At 40.9% G+C, this 19,582-nt stretch overlaps 1 long non-coding RNA gene across 1 annotated transcript; it reads right to left on the reverse strand.

Annotated features, from left to right (window-relative positions):
- Positions 1-14,672: 14,672 nt before the first annotated feature.
- LOC139407312 (uncharacterized) lies at positions 14,673-18,398 on the reverse strand. Its single transcript, XR_011634089.1, has 2 exons — positions 18,277-18,398; positions 14,673-17,685 (listed from the first exon to the last, which is right to left on the reverse strand). It is a non-coding gene; the product is annotated as an uncharacterized lncRNA (long non-coding RNA).
- Between the last annotated feature and the right edge of the window lie 1,184 nt (positions 18,399-19,582).

The raw sequence follows: 19,582 nt of genomic DNA on the forward strand, positions 1-19,582 counted from the left end.
GAGCCTTCTGTTTACTGAATACTTCACCCAACTCGTGATATGTTTCTGGAACCAGGGACAAATCAGGAGGAACAGAGTCACTGACCTGACTGGAAATGGCAGGAGAACAGGCAGTCCTAAGACAGTTAGCATGACAATCAATGCTCCAACTAGTTACCTTACCCGTCACCCAATCAAACGAGGGATTGTGTTCCTTCAGCCAGGGGTAACCAAGAACCAGAGGAACATGGGGTGAGGACAGAATGAAGAAGGAGATAAACTCTGAATGATTCCCCGACAACAACATCTTAACCGGTTCAGTCCTCATAGTGATCCGTGCCAGACTACTGCCGTTCAGAGTGGTTGCTTCAATGGCTTCCGGCAATTGCTCCTTAGAAAGCCCCAGCTGTTCCACCAAGTCGGCATCAATAAAGCTGCCATCGGCACCTGAATCGATAAGAGCGTTCATCTCTAAGCTCTGATCCTTATTCATAAGGGTCGCAGGAAAACGGGGTCTGACAGGATTCTGGGGAGGTTGAATCTGGCTCGCTAAAATTCCTCCCAAAACTAGCGAGCCGGGCAGTTTAACGAGCGCTGTGGACAAGTGGAGATGTAATGTCCTGAGCTACCACAGTAGAAACAGCTGTTGGTCTCACGTCTACGTTGGCGCTCCTCCTTAGTTAGCCCGTGTCGCCCCACTTGCATTGGTTCAGGATCTGGTGGCAAGACCCCTCCACTAATCCCGTGTGGGGAATAACGATCAATACGTTCTGGTTCACTTCCTGAACCGAATGGTAACCGAGTTGCTGATTGATTGGATGGGCCCCACTGCTTCTCCCTCCTTCTCTCTCGGACTCTATTATCTACCCGAATAGATAAAGTGACCAAGCTGTCTAGATCACTAGGCTCTGGATAGGATATCAGCTCGTCCTTGAGTTTCTCCGACAACCCCTGGTAAAAAGCCGCTTGTAGTGACTCCTCATTCCAACCACTCTCCACAGACAATGTCCTGAACTCGATCATAAAGTCTGTCACACTGCGAGCTCCTTGGCGAAGAGTGAACAAACGTTTAGCTGCGTCCTTACCTCGGACTGGATGATCAAAAAGCCTTCTCAGCTCTCCCGTGAATTCCTGGTATGAAGACATGCAGGTCCCCTGTCGTTCCCAAACGGCTGAAGCCCATTCCAGAGCTCTTCCACGCAGCAGTTCAATAACAAAGGCTATCCTAGCCTTGTCAGTGGCGTAAGAATGGGGCTGCAGATCAAACACTAACCCACACTGCATAAGAAACGAACGGCATCTTCCCAAATCCCCTTCATATTTATCAGGCGTCGGTACCTTGGGTTCACGGAAGGAAAACACATCAGGCACGGCAGGTGAGATGGGTGAAACAGGTGGTGAATGAATCGCCAGCAAACTGAGCTGATCCTGGATCTGTGTCAAGCTAGCAGATAATTTCTGGATTGCAACCGCTATCTCCTGTAGCTCCGTCTTGTGTTGTCCCAATGTCTTCCCCTGCTGGGTAATGGCATGGCAAACGGAATCCAGGTCCGCTGGGTTCATTCTTGGCCGGATCGTTCTGTCACGATTCTTCAAAGTCGAACCCAGAAGCAGACCAGGACAAGGAGAGTAGGAAAAAGGTGAGTATTTATTTACAAGTGAATGGGTAGATATATCCAGGTGGTGTAGCGGGTAGCGGTGATGAGTTGATGGGAGTAAATAGGTGGATCCAATGGGGAAGCGGAATCTTCTGACGACCAGGCGGGAATGGGGTAAATGATCCGGGTGAGTAACTGAAGACAGAACAAACAGAGGTAAGTTCAAGGCAAGCAATACGTAACAAACAACAAAACAACTTCTATCCAACTTGAGGCTGATACTCTGGCACAACATACTGTTCATGGCTAACGATCCGGCAGGGAATGGATGTCAGGTCCGGGCTTATAAAGAGGAGAGATGATGATCAGGACCAGGTGTGCAGATAGCTGATGGGATACAGGTGCGGGTAATCAGAAACCCCAACTGGCTACATTGCCCGGCAACCAGACAGGGTGCGTTCCAGGACGCCGGAAAAACTCTCCAGGACAGAACATAGGCAAAAACAGACTCAGGAAACGGGATTCGTGACAAATATAATATATATGAAATGCATAGTATTCATATATTTGGATAGAAAAAACTCTGAGGTTTCTAAAACTATTTGAATCATGTCTGTGAGTATAACAGAACTTATGTAGCAGGCAAAACCCTGAGGACTTTCAGAATTTTCTATTTTTTTCCCTCTCTGTTCCCTGATTTGTCATTGCCACGGGATATTTCATAGGAACCTGTTTTCAGTTCCTACCGCTTCCACTGGATGTCACCAGTCTTTGGAATTTGGTTGAGGTTATTCCTTTGTGCAATGAAGAAGTAGGCAAACTCGGAACTGGGTAACACTTTTGTGAGTTGCGCAAGACGTGAAAAGCAGCGCTGGTTTGTTTTCATTCCTGTATTGAACACAGATTGCCCCGTCTACAATTTGATCGATTATTAACGTTTAAAAATACCTAAAGTTGTATTACAAAAGTCGTTTGAAATATTTTGGCAAAGTTTCTAGGCAACTTTTGAAATATTTTGTAGTGACGTTGCGTTTTTTGTAAGCTGTTTTTTTCTGAATCAAACGCGCTTTATAAATGGACATTTTGGATATATATGGACATAATTAATCGAAAAAAAGGACCAATTGTGATGTTTATGGGACATATTGGAGGGCCAACAAAAGAAGCTCATCAAAGGTAATGCATGTTTTATATTTTATTTCAGCGTTTTGTGTAGCGCCTGCAGGGTTGAAATATGCTAACTTCTTTGATTACTGCTGGTGCAGATGGTGCAGGCTATCAGATAATAGGTTCTTATGCTTTCGCCGAAAAGCATTTTTAAAATCTGACATGTTGGCTGGATTCACAACGAGTGTAGTTTTAATTGAGTATCTTACATGTGTGATTTAATGAAAGTTTGAGTTTTATAGTATTTTATTTGAATCTGGCGCTCTGCATTTTCCCTGGCTATTGGCCAGTTGAGACATTTGCGTCCCGCCTATCCCTATTAATGTGACGACTGTTGCTCATCGAATGAATAAAAGTTTCTAATTGCGTGATTAACTGAATCAAGCAATTATTAACTCATTAACCTGGGGCACCATGGGAAAATAAGTTTATTTCCCAAATTAACTCAAAGAATATAAGAATATCGATTTTACAACAACAAGCTAATTAATCAGTTACCTCTACAATCTCGTTCTGAACGTCTCATAATCCGAGAATCTGCACGGACCGGGGTCTCACCAATGAGTTCGTACCATACCAATTTAGTTGAGTATTCATTTACTAGAAAGCTAAAATTATGATAAAAGATACACATACACAAAAACACATTCTAGGCTATTGATTAGAACTTAGTATAACGGGCCAACTTTCTATGGCGCGTGTTACCCAAAATGGGGATTTAAAAGAGAGAGAAAAAGAGAAAGTACACGAGAGAAATATACATGTGGGTGAATTTGTCAGCTATGCTGAAAAATGGACATGCCTGACCGTCCAGGCTGCTCAATGACTCACTTCTCCGGCGCACCTCTCTGTTCGTCCTCACGATGTCAGTGCCCTTTTGGCTTAGGATTCTGTTCCCTAGCCCTTGTTCTGGAAGGGCTCTTCATAGGACAGACAGCTCTGTAGCTCAGAACTCACAGCGTAGGAATGAAACAGTGTAGATACCACGATTCGATGGGAGGTGGAGGCTAGGTGGTTTGACTTGAATTCAGCCGCTTAGACACAGCTACTCATCCGTAGCTTGGGTAGAAAAATATTTCTTTGTCTTCAAACTTGTGCTGCGTTTTGGGTTTGTTGACCTTTTAGACCTCGGCTGCAGCTTGGGTCACGTAGTCTGCTCTGTAAATTCTTTACTCACAGGTTTTATACCCTCCTCGGGTCAGAAGTGGGCGTGACCGCCTTTAGGGCAATTCTCTGGGCATACCAAGTTATGGGCAAGATCTAGATTTGATTCAAATCTAATTTTAGACAAGTAACTTCACATTTCATCTTTACCAAAACATTATCTTTGATTTGGACATTTTCCATACAATGTACAATGTATAAACATCAAACATATACTAGGTAAACTGTTGACGTTACAATGTTTTCGTAATAACATCATCTATTAACCTTTAATAACAAAACAAAAATGACATACATTTTAATATTCCATCTATCGTCATGGCCACCATTGTGGCTGACGGAAACCATTGTTCCAAAGTCCCTTTATTTCATGTTTAATGTTCTGAGGCTGGTTCTCCATAGTAACAGGACAAAAGGAATTTGTCTGTGGCCTAAGATTTACCAGGGGCATGAGTGGTCATAAAATCCCCACATCTTCAGACCTAGATCTCTCCTCCTCTGTTGGGGTTGAGAGATAATCTGTAGGGTTGTGGTCTCCTGTAACCTGACCTGATCAGGACAATCATGACAACAGAGTGGACTAAAACACTTTTTGTTATCCTCAACATGCTACGAAAGCACCAATGTCCTTTATCGTTATTGAAGACACCTTTGGAGACACTCAATGCAAACGCCAACCTGTAAAAACAATTGCCATTATCACTGTTATTTTTTACTTAACTCCAGTAGGTCTCGTTGCTACTGTAAGTACATTACTGGCAAAATGACAAGTCCCTTTCATAGCATACTCTTCCCCTGGACGTTTTCAGTTGACGTTTTGGTTCCTGAAAGGCCCAACAGCAAGCTCCATTCAGCTGGTGACAGAGTGTTTAGCTGAGAGTTGCTGTGCCTGGTAGAGGTTTCTGTCACCACTTGCTGGAGTAGCCAACCAGGAAGCCAGGGGACTGCACAGTCTGAACAGTCACTGAAATGTTTCTCCCTCTGCCAGAGGGATAAACAGAGTTGCTGATAGTCTAACAACAACCACAATGGAAATGAAAATAGACTCTCTCAGTGCAGTTGATTTAAAGCAAGGCTATGCTGTGTTTTTAATCTGTACTAGACTCCCATTAAATGATTTGTTGGAGATTTCTACACTGACGTCCTAATGAAAATGGCTTGTTAATGTAGAAATGGATGTGATGAGATGCAGAATGTGCACAGTGTTCAGGCTCCATATCTCAACACCTGATAGAGGTCAATTTCAAGATCGTTCTGTATCATCATGACTATCCGGATTTCTCACATAGCCTGCTGTATTTCTCATTGACAAACCACTTCTACGGTAAGGCATGACGTTTACTGTGTGTGGGTGTGTTTGCAACAAGTTCTCACAATCTCACTGCAGAATTGGATGTTCATCCACGTTCTCCAAACGTTACATTTCTTATTTAAGGGTTAAGTTTAGGCACTCATTACGAATGGTTGAGGTTAGGGTTAAGGTTTGGGCTAGTGTTATGGGGCTCCCGAGTGGCACAGCAGTCTAAGGCACTGTATATCAGTGCAAGAGGTGTCACTACAGTCCCTGGTTTGAATCCAGGCTGTATCACATCTGGCTGTGATTGGGAGTCCCATAGGGCGGTGCACAATTGGCCCAGTGTCGTTGGAGTTTGGCTGGAGTAGGCCATCATTGTACATAAGAATTTGTTTTTAACAGACTTGCCTAGTTAAATAAAGGTTCAATAAATACAAAAATAATATGTTAAGGTTTGGGATATGGTTATGAATGGTAAGGGTTAAGGTTTGGGATAAAACTACAAATTAAGTGTCCACAACTGGGATTGAACATACAACCTTCTGATCCAGAGTCTTGGTATTACACCCATCCATCCACAACACCCAAGCCTACTTGATGGTAATAGCGCTCACTGTTGCCTCTAGTGGCTGGTTTTGAACGCAACTCTAGACATCCTCAATCTTGAACGACCTGGCTGGTGTTTGTGTTTTGTGTTTGAACATCTGTTTTCTAGAATGTGTCATGACCTTTTCTGTGTGCGTCTGTGCGTGCAAGTGTGTATGTTTGTGTGTGTGTGTGTGTGTTGACACTTATTTTGACTCTCAGCCATCCCGCACATGGGATCACCTTGGGCTTATCCTCCACAATACTTTGCAAATAAGATTAGAGGGATTTAATTATACAAAAACCCTGTCTAATAAAGCCATTAAATTAGTAATCGACTCAGGCCAGGAGTGGCAAGGATTTACGCTAATTAACTTGTGTCTCTTAGACTCTCCTAGAGCTCCGTCCGCTTGTCATTATGGACCGGGCTGGTTGCTGCTATGGCCCATGTCCTAACCTTGTCTACAGCGCTTAAATTCTCGTCTAGATAGAAAATGGGTGAACCTCATTAGATGGAACATGTAAAGTGTGGAGATAGAGGAGTGTGTATATGTGTGTGTGTGTGTGTGTGTGTGTGTGTGTGTGTGTGTGTGTGTGTGTGTGTGTGTGTGTGTGTGTGTGTGTGTGTGTGTGTGTGTGTGTGTGTGTGTGAAGGTTGGGGTAAGTGTGTGTTTGTGTGTGTGCATGCTTGAATGTGGGATTGTGCGTGTTTGTTTGTTTGTTTGTTTGTTTGTGTGAGTGTGTGTGTGCTTTCTCTCCTTTCCACTGAATACTTGATGGGTGGCTAATAGGTGAAAGGTTGGAGCGTGAAGACTTCACACAGGTCCTCCGCGTGGGCGCTTTCAAGTCCACTAATCATCCTTCCGTTGAACTAAGCAAAAATATTTTCACCAGCAAGGATGGTGTTTGTGTAAACAACAACACTGCATCCCTGTTTGAGGACGGGAAGTTATTGAAGCTTCTGGGCAGCCATGCGCCACTAGTCTCTTCAAGACTTCAAATCCATTGATTTGCTTTCTGATTTAATTGCACACAGCAAACTCGGGAACAGCCTGAACTGGAAACCACGTTTCAAGCCGAATTCTTCCCTCTGTAGACTGTGATTGAAAGATGGCATTTCTTTTGATCTGGTGAAGTTGACCGTGCATCACCATCAAATGACGATTACCCTACTTATTTATTTCATCCGCTTCACTCGACAGCTGGAGTGAAAGCAGGGGAAAGTGTTGAAAATGAAAGGGTATGATAATAACACAGTCTTTGCGTTCATCGGTTCACATTATCGTTATTCTAAATGATCAATCTGGGATAGATCAGAGCTCTAAACTACAGATGCGTCACAACTCTGGGGAACTGAAACATGTTCATTAGAAAAAACTGTGTGTGTGTGTGTGTGTGCTCATGTATGTACGTGTGAGTGTAATTTTTTTTTTTATATATAAAGAAATATCAGGAGAGAAAACCTAATGCAATTATTACATTGTCACATACACCAGACCAATGCAGTGAAATGTGTTGACTTACAGGGTTAGTCACAGTGGTACAGCAACTCAGAAAACATTAGGATTCTGTGCCTTGCTCAAGGGCATTTGGATAAATTTTTCATTTTGGCATCTCAGGTATTTGAACCAGCAACCTTTCGGTTACTGGCCCAACACTCTAACTGCTAGGCTACCTCCCACCCTTTAATACCTTTACTTCTCCTCCAACCCAATCAGATAAAATATCTCTCCCGTTATATCACTACTGTAAAACACATCTATCTCATTATTGTACCTGGTCATATACAGTCGGGAGAACAAGTATTTGACACACTGCCTATTTTGCAGGTTTTCCTACTTACAAAGCATGTAGAGGTCTGTAATTTTTATCATAGGTACACTTCAACTGTGAGAGACGGAATCAAAAATCCAGAAAAGTAATTAATTGCATTTTAATTTGCATTTTATTTTTGTTTTATTTTTGTTTTAAATCATGAGCAGCAGGCAAAGTAAGTGGGCTGCCCTGATTTCTGGCCAGTGAAAGACAACTAGAGAAGATTTGAGGCTTTGACAATAACACCACAAATAACTGACTACTCCTGTAGTCTTCAGAGAGAATGTCTACTCTCACCGCTAGCTAACTCACTGACTCATTGGGGCAGAGTCAACCTTGGGCTTCTGAATGTTTTCGGCGTGATCAGATTGCAGCAGAGCAGAGCAGACATCCACATTTACATGAGTCTCAGTTGCATGTTTGTGCAGCATATAAAACATGTAAATGAGGCTGTGTCATGCCAATATACTTTGAAATGCACTTCACTTGGAATGAACGATGTGACTTTTCTATATGATTTGGATAATAATTATTATGGATTTTTATAACAAACGGGCCTGTTTATGATGGAAACATATAAAGAGCATAAAACATTTGAACTACTTGAAAGACAAAGACCATACTATTTTATTTACATAAAACTTATTAAAGAGCAGTGATCCTAGCAAGAGCAGTGTGCAGGTTTCTTGCTTTTTCTCATCTTATTCAACTGTTACTAGGCACCTGCAACAAAGATAGCTCAGATGTGCGACTGCCTTTTGAATTTTGAGATCTGACTGAATAGAAATCACCATCACCATTATTACCTTTATGAATCAAGACAAAAAACAACAACAAATCAGACAATTACACAATTAATTTAAGTGTTACCTGCAAACACCCTAACGCTACATGGTGCAATCCAGACCAAATTACACCACTAGGTGTTCTTTCTCCAGTGTCAGTCCTGTAATGAGCTATTTTTGCTTTGCAATGTGTTCTAATTGAAAGTGTCAGGAACAAACGTCTAACACAAACTAAGCGTGGCTAATTGTGGCATACTATAATGGCTGGTGTGAGGAATGAATTAGCCAGCAGGACCACAGTGCGTCTATGTGTGTCTGTGTGTGTGGTGTGTGTGTACGTACGTGTGTGTGTGTGTGTGTGTGTGTGTGTGTGTGTGTATATGTGTGTGTGTCTGGGTGTGTATGTGTGTGTTTGTGTGTATATGTGTGTGTATGTGTGTGTGGGTGTGTACGTGTGTGTGTGTGTATAAACACATGGGTATCTACTGCAAAAAGCACAGATGCAAAACAGTCAATTCCATTTACTATGGATATTACAAGTATTTACAAGAGCCTATAAAGATATATTTTTATGTTTATTTATTAAGGATCCCCATTAACTTCAGCAAAGACAGCAGCTACTCTTCCCGGGGACAAACAAAATCAAGGTATTTACATAATAAACATACTGACAGTCAGTACCTGGAGCGGTTAGAGGCTATCTTTTTTATACCCTTTCCAAAACCTAAATTTAACGGAGAGAAGTGTAGGTTGTGGATAAAGGATTGTTGACAACTTCAGTCACAGTTGAATTACAAGCACGATAATGAAGGTCACATGCAGTGCATTCGGAAGGAATTCAGACCCCTTCAGTTTTTCCACATTTTGCTTCGTTACAGCCTTATTCTAAAATGGATTAAATAACTTTTATTCCTCATCAATCCACACAATACCCCACAATGACAAAGTGAAAACAGGTTTTTATCAATTTTAGCAAATACCTTATTTACATTCAGTACCAGTCAAAAGTTTGGACACACCTACTCATTCAAGGGTTTTTCTTTATTTTTACTATTTTCTACACTGTAGAATAATAGTGAAGACATCAACACTATGAAATAACACATATGGAATCATGTAGTAACCAAAAGTGTTAAACAAATCAAAATAGATGTTATATTTGAGATTCTTTGAGGTAGCCACCCTTTGCCTTGATGACAGTTTTGCATACTCCTGGCATTCTCTCATCCAGCTTCACCTGGAATGCTTTTCTAACAGTCTTGAAGGAGTTCCCACATATGCCGAGCACTTGGTGGCTGCTTTTCCTTCCCTCTGTGGTCAAACTCATCCCAAACCATCTCAAATGGGTTGAGGACAGGTGATTGCAGAGGCCAGGTCATCTGAAGCAGCACTCCATCACTCTCCTTCTTGGTCAAATAGCCCTTACACAGCCTGGAGGTGTGTTGGGTCATTGTCCTGTTGAAAAACAAATGATAGTCCCACTAAGTGCAAACCAGATGGGATGATATTAAAAACAATTCTAAAAAAATCTACCTGCAGTAGAGTATGCTGTTAACATATCTAAAATAAAATAGTTGGTGTGACGTTTCATTTAGTTTTGAGTCTGTACCACGTAAACATTTTAAGTAATAATGACTTTTCATTGACTTTGAGTACAACTTACTGGAAGTATTTGAGTTAAAAATGCCTTGGGGTTTACAATGTAGGTACTATATTAACTATTTCAAAAAAAGAAGCAGTTCAGCCTGCTTTTCATTCTCTCCCACTTTTCTGTGTTAACGTGAACACGATCTAGGTGAAAGTAATTTATACACATGACAAATAAATCAGACCACGACATCCTTGTGATTCCCATTTGTCCCATAATTTGGTAGTGGTACTCATAATTAGGGTTGAGAGAGTGGGTATCATAAGCTCTTTGACGGAGGTATTTACAACCTGTAAAGCTATCTTGGTCTGGGCACTTCATTTACAGAAACCTGTGGCTTGGGTTCTGCTTACTCTGGACTTTCTTGTCAGGGGATGTGCCTAAATAGGGATCATGGGGGTTGACAACAAGGCCACATGGAACACTTTGTGCCCAGTGACTTCCGTGTACAGTGCTGCTGAAACAGGCTCAAGCTCCAGGCCTCTCTTGCCTCGCCTTGGTCTGCACTGTCTTCTTCTTCCCTGCATGCCGGTGGCAAGACTGTTAACGTCTGCTACCCTGGAGCACACCTTCTTAAAAGAGAATGAAGTAAGGTGCTGGGAGCAGACACGATGCCAGGTGTTATTGTTGCTCTGCTGTCTGTTCTCTTTTTCCAGTGCCTCTGCTTCAGACTGGGAGATCATCAAATCACTGTGGAAAAGGGCTGATTATAATTCAGAACTGTAGAGAAACGGTTTGGTTGTGGTGGCAGAGGACATGTTGAGAACTCATCAATAGAGTTGGAGGAGGATGATGGGGGCCCTGTGTTCTCTAATAGTTTGAGCTGCAAAAGAACACTGTAACGAACAGTTATTACAAAGCACCAACATCTTGTTCAAATCTGTAGGAATTCTAATTGTAATAATTTGGTGTATTTTGTGTTTCCAGAGTGTATAGAGGAGCATCCCAGTTGGAAGAAGTAAATGAGGAAGGGAAGAGGTTAAAGATTCAACTCGCTCAAAAAGGAAACTCAAAGCCCTAACCATTTAACAGAGTCAGCAAATAACAGCAGTGTCCCCAAATACTTCCAATACTGCACTGGGTTTACTTATGATCACTTGAATAACTTAAAAAAATATATAAAACAGCCCCAAAGACAAATGTACCCTTGACATACAAGAAAGTAGATAGGCAGATTCAAAAGATGCCCCTGTGTCAGCAGTTCGAACTTGTGCTGATGAAACTCAACATTTTGACCTTAAAGATCTGGCTTTCAGGTTTCACATGGACTTACAAAGTGTCAGCACTTTATTCAATTCCTCGCTGGACTTTATGTATCCAACTTCCAGCCACAGATTCTTAAGAAGTAGGCTAGTTCCCACATACACAGATAGACACAGTGACCTTCTGCACAACAGGGAGGGCACTATTTTTAGGTCTCAGAGGAAGGCTGTAGTGATGCACATATACATCCCCCACACACGCGCACACACATACATTTGATGACATCTGTTTATGCATACCCTACTGTTTCCGCTGCTAACCATAGATTTGTGCCGATACAGTAAGTTCCTGCCCACTTCTATAACATGGGTTTCTTTGATATGTGACAGTTGAAGATATAATGGACTTGCCTCTCTGTTACAATACCCTCTTGTGGCTGAAATGGTTATTACATTTATTAGACATAAACAAAGCATTCACCTGTAGCTCACTTGTCAAAGTTGTAACTGCAGTAGACTGGTCTTCTCTTCCGACTTTGCCACCACGACTGCTGTAATAGGCTTGGCATCAATCGTCTTGCCTCTTGGCTTATGCCACTGTTGTGGCATGCTTGTAGTGGACATTTCATCTTGAGCTTTCCAGATGGTCAGTGTGTGGATAAGCCCGACAACATGGGAGCAGTAACCTGTGGAGCTAGCCTAGAATGGTAGGTTTGTTGGGGCGAGGACATTGGTTGTTTTAGTTAGTATAACTGCTAACCACAGCTGATAATGTACACAATGTACACCTGAAAAAAATATTAAAGCATCATGCAACAACTTCAATGAATTGCACATGGATTGGATTGGATTGCACATGACTGGGAATACAGATATGCATCTGTTGGTAACAGATACGTAACTCTTAAGGATCTGACCCTTTAAAAAATTTTTTTTTTTAAATTTCGCCTAAAATTACATACCCAAATCTAACTGCCTATAGCTCAGGACCTGAAGCAAACATATGCATATTCTTGATACCATTTGGAAGGAAACACTGAAGTTTGTGGAAATGTGAAATTATTGTAGGAGAATATAACGCATCAGATCTGGTAAAAGATAATACAAAGACAAAAGCATTCATTTAAAAATATATATATTTTCGTACCATCGTTTTTGAAATGCAAGAGAAAGGCCATAAAGTATTATTCCAGCCCAGGCCCAATTTAGATTTTGGCCACTACATGGCAGCATTGTATGTGCAAAGTTTTGCACTGATCCAATAAATCCATTGTATATCTGTTCAAAGATTTGTATCAAGACTGCCCAAATGTGCCTAATTGGTTTATTAATACATTTTCAAGTTCATAATTGTGCACTGTCCTCAACAATAGCATGATATTATTTCACTGTAACAGCTACTGTAAATTGGACAGTGCAGATAGATTAACAAGAATTTAAGCTTTCTGCCAATATCAGATATGTCTTTGTCCTGGGATTGTTTTTTGTTACTTACAACGTCATGCTAATCACATTAGCCTATGTTAGCTCAACCGTCTCACGGGGACACCGGTCCTGTAGAGGTAAAAAAAAAAGTAGAGGCATGGATCAGAAAACCAGTCAGTATCTGGTTTAACCACCATTTGCCTCATGCAAATCCTTCGCATATAGTTGATCAGGCTGTTGATTGTGGCCTGTGCAATGTTGTTCCCCTCCTCTTCAATGACTGTGCAAAGTTGCTGGAGATTGACACGAACTGGAACACACTGTTGTACAAGTCAATCCAGAGCATCCCAAACATGCTCAATTGTTGACATGTCTGGTGAATATGCAGGCCATCTAAGAAATAGGACATTTTCAACTTGCAGGAATTGTGTACAGATCCTGCTGCCGTGCATTGTCATGCTAAAACGTGAGGTGATGGCGGAGGATGAATGGCACGACAATGGGCCTCAGGATCTTGTCACGATATCTCTGTGTATTCAAATTGCCATCAATAGCTTATGCCTGCCCATACCATAACACCACCACCACCATGGGGCACTCTTTTCACAACGTTGACATCAGTAAACCGCTCGCCCACACGACACCATACACACAGTCTGCCATCTTCCCAGTACAGCTGAAACCTGCATTTACCAGCAAAGAGCACACTTCTGCAGTGTGCCAGAGGCCATCGAAGGTGAGCATTTGCCCACTGAAGTTGGTTATGACAGCAAAACTGCAGTCAGGTCAAGACCCTGGTGAGGATGACGAGAATGCAGATGAGCTTCCCTGAGACGGTTTCTGACAGTTTGTGGAGAAATTATTTGGTTGTGCAAATCCACAATTTCATCAGCTGTCTGGGTGGCTGGTCTCAGATGATCTGGCAGGTGAAGAAGCTGGATGTGGAGGTCCTGGGCTGGCGTGGTTACACGTGATCTGTGGTTGTGAGGCCGGTTGGATGTACTGCCAAATTCTCTGAAATGGCGTTGGAGTCAGCTTATGGTAGAGGAATGAACATTCAATTCTCTGGCAACAGCTCTAGTGGACATTCCTGCAATATGCATGCCAATTGCATGCTCCATTAAAGCTTGAGACATCTGTGGCATTGTGTTGTGTGAAAAAATTGCACATTTTAGAGTGGCCTGTTATTGTTCCCAGCACAAGGTGCACCTGTGTAATGATCATGCTGTTTAATCAGCTTCTTGATATGCTACACCTGTAAGGTTGATGGGTTATCTTGGCAATGGAGAAATGCTCGGTAACAGGGATGTAAACAAATTACTGCACACACTTTGAGAGAAATAAGGTTTTTGTGTGTCTGGAACATTTCTGGGATCTTTTATTTTAGCTCATGAAACAAGTTACTAACACTTTACATGATGCGTTTTTAAATTATTGTGAGACCTACCCTGGAGTGCAGGAACAATTTACTCCTTTATTTCATCCTCCTCTGCCTCACTGGTCAGCTGGTGGGGTTTCTCCCTCTTACACTGGGACCTGTAGGCTTTTGCCTCCATCCTAGCCTTCCTACTTGTTGTGTTGCGCTCTTGCGTTATTTTAATTTTATGAATAGAACCTTCAAAGGCATGTTGAAGGCCCTTTTGTCTGGTCCTATCTGATATAAGGGATGGTTGACTCCAAAAGTTACTGAGTACAGTGCCTCTTTTGAGAGTTCCCTTAGTGCTATTACTATGCATTTCTCCATGTTCACCGGAAGATAAAAGGCTAAACCTGTCAGCATTAGTAACAGCAACCAAGGGGATGGGACTTAGCGAGGGTCAATTGTTACCCCGAAATGATTTAATATTGAGAGAAAAATGGCTGCATTGGACCACACACACACACACACACACACACACACACACACACACACACACACACACAGGTATCAAAGTACATTGAATTGCTAAAATGTACTTAAGTATCAAAGTATAATTCATTTAAACTTCCTTATATTAAGCAAACCAGACGGCACAATTATTATTTATTTGGACAGATATCCAGGGGCACACTCCAACACTCATACATAATTTACAAACGAAGCATTTGTGTTTAGTGAGTCCACTAGATCAGAGGCAGTAGGATGTCCAGGGATGTTCTCTTGACAAGTGTGTGCATTGGACCAATTCCTGTCAAAATGTAATGAGTACTTTTGGGTGTCAGGGAAAATGTATTGAGTAAAAAGTACATTATTTTCTTTAGGAATATAGTGAAGTAAAAGTTCCCAAAAATATAAATAGTAAAGTCAAGTACAGATACCCCAAAAACATACTTAAGTAGTACTTTAAAGTATTTTTACTTAAAGCACTTTACACCACTGCTGAGCTGCCATTGTCAGTGTAGTGTGTGTGTGTGTGTGTGTGTCTGCGCGAGCGAAAGACAAAGAGAAAGTAGAAAGAGCTGGACAGAATGCATGTACAGTTCGCGTGTAGAACAGAGTACAGCAGCTTCAACATTGGTCTGGTGTGAGGTTGCAGGGAAAATAATCACGCCTAGATTACGCTGACCACCACTCAGTGTCATATCCTATATTCACATTGATATATAACAACAAAGCGGGATTACGTCAAGTCTTCAAATGTATACATATACACTACAGTATGCATGAGTCTGTATATACAGTGCGTCTGTGAATATTCATGTAAAATATCTGACTGGGACGTATGTTACTTCATAATGTCAGCACAATCCTCCTACACAGGCTTATACCCATGCATGAGCTGTTGGGGTCATGCAAAAGTTTTCCGGTCTCACAGTAATTGACCATTAATTAAACATTAACATGGTTTAGTATCTCCTGGCCTCCACGCATAGGAGCTGCATAGCTGATAACGCCCTTGGAACATCTACATGTTAAAAAAAAAGTATAATAAATGAATTGAATAAACACCATCACAATAAATCCATTATTTATTTCAGACAGGTCTAAAGAAACATTATGATATGAAGAAAATGTATTTCAGAAGAACAGAATGAGTTGGCCTACTATGTTGGCCTACTATGTTATCTGGCTATGCTCCATGCCATAGGCTGTAGGCTAGTTAATTAACTGACAAGATATGCTTAACGGGACGTGCCATTATTTTATATTATGTGATTTTATAGTAAGAAGGATATAATGAAATTTAGCTGAATAAAATAGAAAGGCCATTTTTCCCATTCTGGAGCAGGTGCGCATATAAAGTGGCTATGTTGAGGGTAAAAATGATAATTTGGTCGTGTACGATAGATTTAGAGTTATTTGGCAACTTTAGTTGTAAATGATACAAACCTTCGCATGTCTTAGAAATCAAAACATGTATGAGCTGCATGGAGCGACTATAGGCTATGGATGATTTGAGAAAGCTGCAGAAAAAGCTTGTGCTCTGTTCCTTCACCCATCATTCTCAATTAAATATAGTATTTACTTAAATGTAAAAGTAGTTTTGATATAGAATTGGGCATTTTTAATGGGCAAGAACAGGGGTAGGGGAAAAAAGACAGGTCAGCTGTATGCACTTCAATAGCGAATGGAGGCTGCTCGCTTTCCCGCAGGACCGTTTTTCAATTATGCCTGGCAGGCTACTTCGGTTTTATCGTGGAGTTGGATTAATATGACCAGATGAGAAATAAATATAAGAACACTTATTTCCAGGGGCACAACTTTGGTTTTAGAAGTGGGGAGGGAGACATAACCTGTCTGGGGGTCCTCCCTCAGAATTTTTTGGGTCATCTAAAGCTCATTTCTTGCATTTCTACAGAATCTAATATGATTATGTTAATTTTGTGGTCACTTTTACTGTAAATAAGAATATGTTTCTGAACACTTCTACATGAATGTGGATGCTACCATGATTATTGATAATCCTGAATGAATCATTAATAATTATGAGTGAAAACGTTATTGACGCACACATATACAAATGCTAGCCTCCCCTGTTATTGTAATGGTGAGAGCTTAGCATGTCTTGGGGCTATGACATTTGTTTGATTTCAAATTCAAACTTGTGGAGTATAGAGCCAAAAGAAGAAACATGCTTCACCGTCCCAATAATTACAGTGGGCAGTATAATTCATGTCATAGGCATAATAGTATATTCATTATTGGTTTTAGGTGTGTTAGGCCAAGGCCAGAGTGAGAACCAGCAGTACGGAAGACCCCCAGGGCCAGGACTGAGCAGCCCAGCAGCTAGGGATTGCGTAAATAGGTATCTCCCTGACGTGGGCATGTTTTCAATACAATAGACTCCTTTTGTCGTACAGTATTCCATATAAGGCATCCAGACCTTATGAAAGTTGCACAGGATACCCTTAATTCTTTAATAAATCAAATCTAGTGATACATAACTTGACATTTCTGCCATCCATTGTGACTGTGGGAGGATAACCAGCCTTCCAATTAATGGCAATGCATTTCTTAGCCACTATAAATACTAGGTGACACAGTTTCTTCTGATAACAGTCTCCAGAATCAACGTTTCCAAGCAAACAAAAACTGTGAGAAGGGAGAACCTGTAGACATGCTGAGATAAAAGAACATACACTTCGCCTGAATTCAGCCAGCCTTCATAAGAGATGCAAGTATGTCCACATTTGTGTTTTAGACCTCCAGCAGAGGAATTACATTTCTGAGTGCCTGATATTCAGTTTCTATGCATAGTCTTAAACTGCAGTAATTTATGTCTGAGATAATATGAACATGACTGAAAATTGTAACATATCTATATCTAGTCATCATCATCAATAGTCTCTCCCAGGTCTTCCTCACATTTTTGTTATAAAATGTTTTGCGACATCGGGAAAAGCCTCTATTAACCCTTGATACAGTTTGGAAATCAACTTAAGAGTTGTCAGACTGCTTTAAAATAGTTTCAATCCATTATTCCCAGATCCCTGACTGTAGCTTACCCATCAAATCAAGATGGAACTTTGTATCCATTCACTGCTAACTAGACTGGTCTTCCCAGTCTGACCATGCTGGGACACCTGTCAACATCTGATCCTGCTAAGACATGATGAGCATAGTGTTGTGTACTGACTGTGCACAACGACAGTGAAGCCTGTAGAGCTGTTTATACCATGACAGTGTGAATATAAGGAATTAGCTAGGGAAACTGACAGATCTATAATGTTACATTGCTATACTGACTCTAATAAAAACTCACATTGCACTATCAAAAAACGTCAGATTATTGGTCTTCAATTGTTTGGCTGTTGGTTTCATCATTTGATTCAGGTCTAGTGTGATTGAAGCAAAATAATAGCTAACATTAGCTATCTTTTGGCTTGCTCTAATGGTACATCAACTGACGAAAACGAGCCAAGTTCATTTACTTCTATTGAAACGGGACAAAACAAAGGCTACAAAACATTTCCATACACTCAACAGCTGATAGATACTGCTACATGGCAGATAGCTAGAGGCTAGAGCTAAACTGGCTGTGGTAGCTACAAGCTAGCTAGCTATCAAGATAGTTAATTCACTTGAGACAGAACTTCAGTTGAGAGCAACAATAGCTAACTTTACATGTCAGTTACACTACGAGATCAGCACTGGGAATAAACACTTTTTTCTGTTAAGTCAAACAGCAGTTACCTTGCCAGCTACATCAATCAAATAAAGAGTAGTCAGTTTCTACTCTGCTTGTTTTTCCAACGCTGAGTTGGAAACACACACAAACAACAGCTGCTTCTATTCGTTTGCTCTGTGGTGTCCGTGTGGTCCTAAAGCAAGACGGATTGACTGACCTTCATGTCTTTAAGTAATAATGGACTGGTGCTTTCTAGTTGTTCAGTTTGTATCATTCTTTAGGTTTTATCTTATGTTTATTGTGTAGTAAATATTTCAGCTTTTTTTTATTAAAGCACATTGCATGTCTGAAATGTGCTTTATAAATTAAGCTGGATTTGGTAGTGGCTGCCATTCAGGGACTGAACATTTTAGTCATTTATATCCATAGCAACTTAGAGTAGTGAGCACATACATTTTCATTATGGTCCCCTGTGGGAATTGAACCCACAACCCTGGGGCGATACAGCTGTGCAAGCACCATGCGGCACTCTACCAACTGAGCTACACGGGACATATACAGTTTGGACACAACTACTCATTCAAAGGTTTTTCTTTATTTTTATGATTTTCTAAATTGTAGCATAATAGTGAAGACATCAAAACTATGAAACAACACATATGGAATCATGTAGTAACCAAAAAAGTGTTAAAAAAATCTAAATATTTTATATTTGAGATTCTTCAAAGTAGCCACCCTTTGCCTTGATGACAGCTTGCACGCTCTTGTCATTCTCTCAACCAGATTCATGAGGTAGTCACCTGGAATGTTTTTCAATTAACAGATGTACCTTGTTAAAAGTTAATTCTGGAATTTTTAGGCCCCTATTTTCTCCACTTCCTGTCTGACTGACATGCCCAAAGCAAACTGCCTGTTGCTCAGGCTATGAGTTGAGTTGAGTTTATTTTTATTTTTACATGGACAGTGCACATTAATCAACGTTTCAGTAAAAGTGCCGGTTTTAGCCAGCCGGCTAATTTTCAACCGCAGTCCCTATGAAGCCAGGATATGCATATAATTGGTACCATTGGAAATAAAACACTCTGAAGTTTGTATAAATGTACCTGAGGATTAAATAGAAACATATTTTGACTTGTTTCAACAAAGTTTCAGCAAAGTTTAGCAGTAGCTTTTTGGATTCCTTTCTCTGCATGTTGAACGAGTGGATTACTCAAATCAATGGCGCCAACAGACTTTTTGGGATATAAAGAAGGATTTTATCTAACAAAACAACACTACATGTTGTAGCTGGGACCCTTTGGATGACAAATCAGACGAAGATTTTTAAAAAGTAAGTGAATATGTAATCGCTATTTTTGAATTTGTGAAAAC

This window comes from Oncorhynchus clarkii, chromosome 4 (genome assembly GCF_045791955.1).
Source record: "Oncorhynchus clarkii lewisi isolate Uvic-CL-2024 chromosome 4, UVic_Ocla_1.0, whole genome shotgun sequence".
Taxonomy (NCBI): Eukaryota; Metazoa; Chordata; class Actinopteri; order Salmoniformes; family Salmonidae; genus Oncorhynchus; species Oncorhynchus clarkii.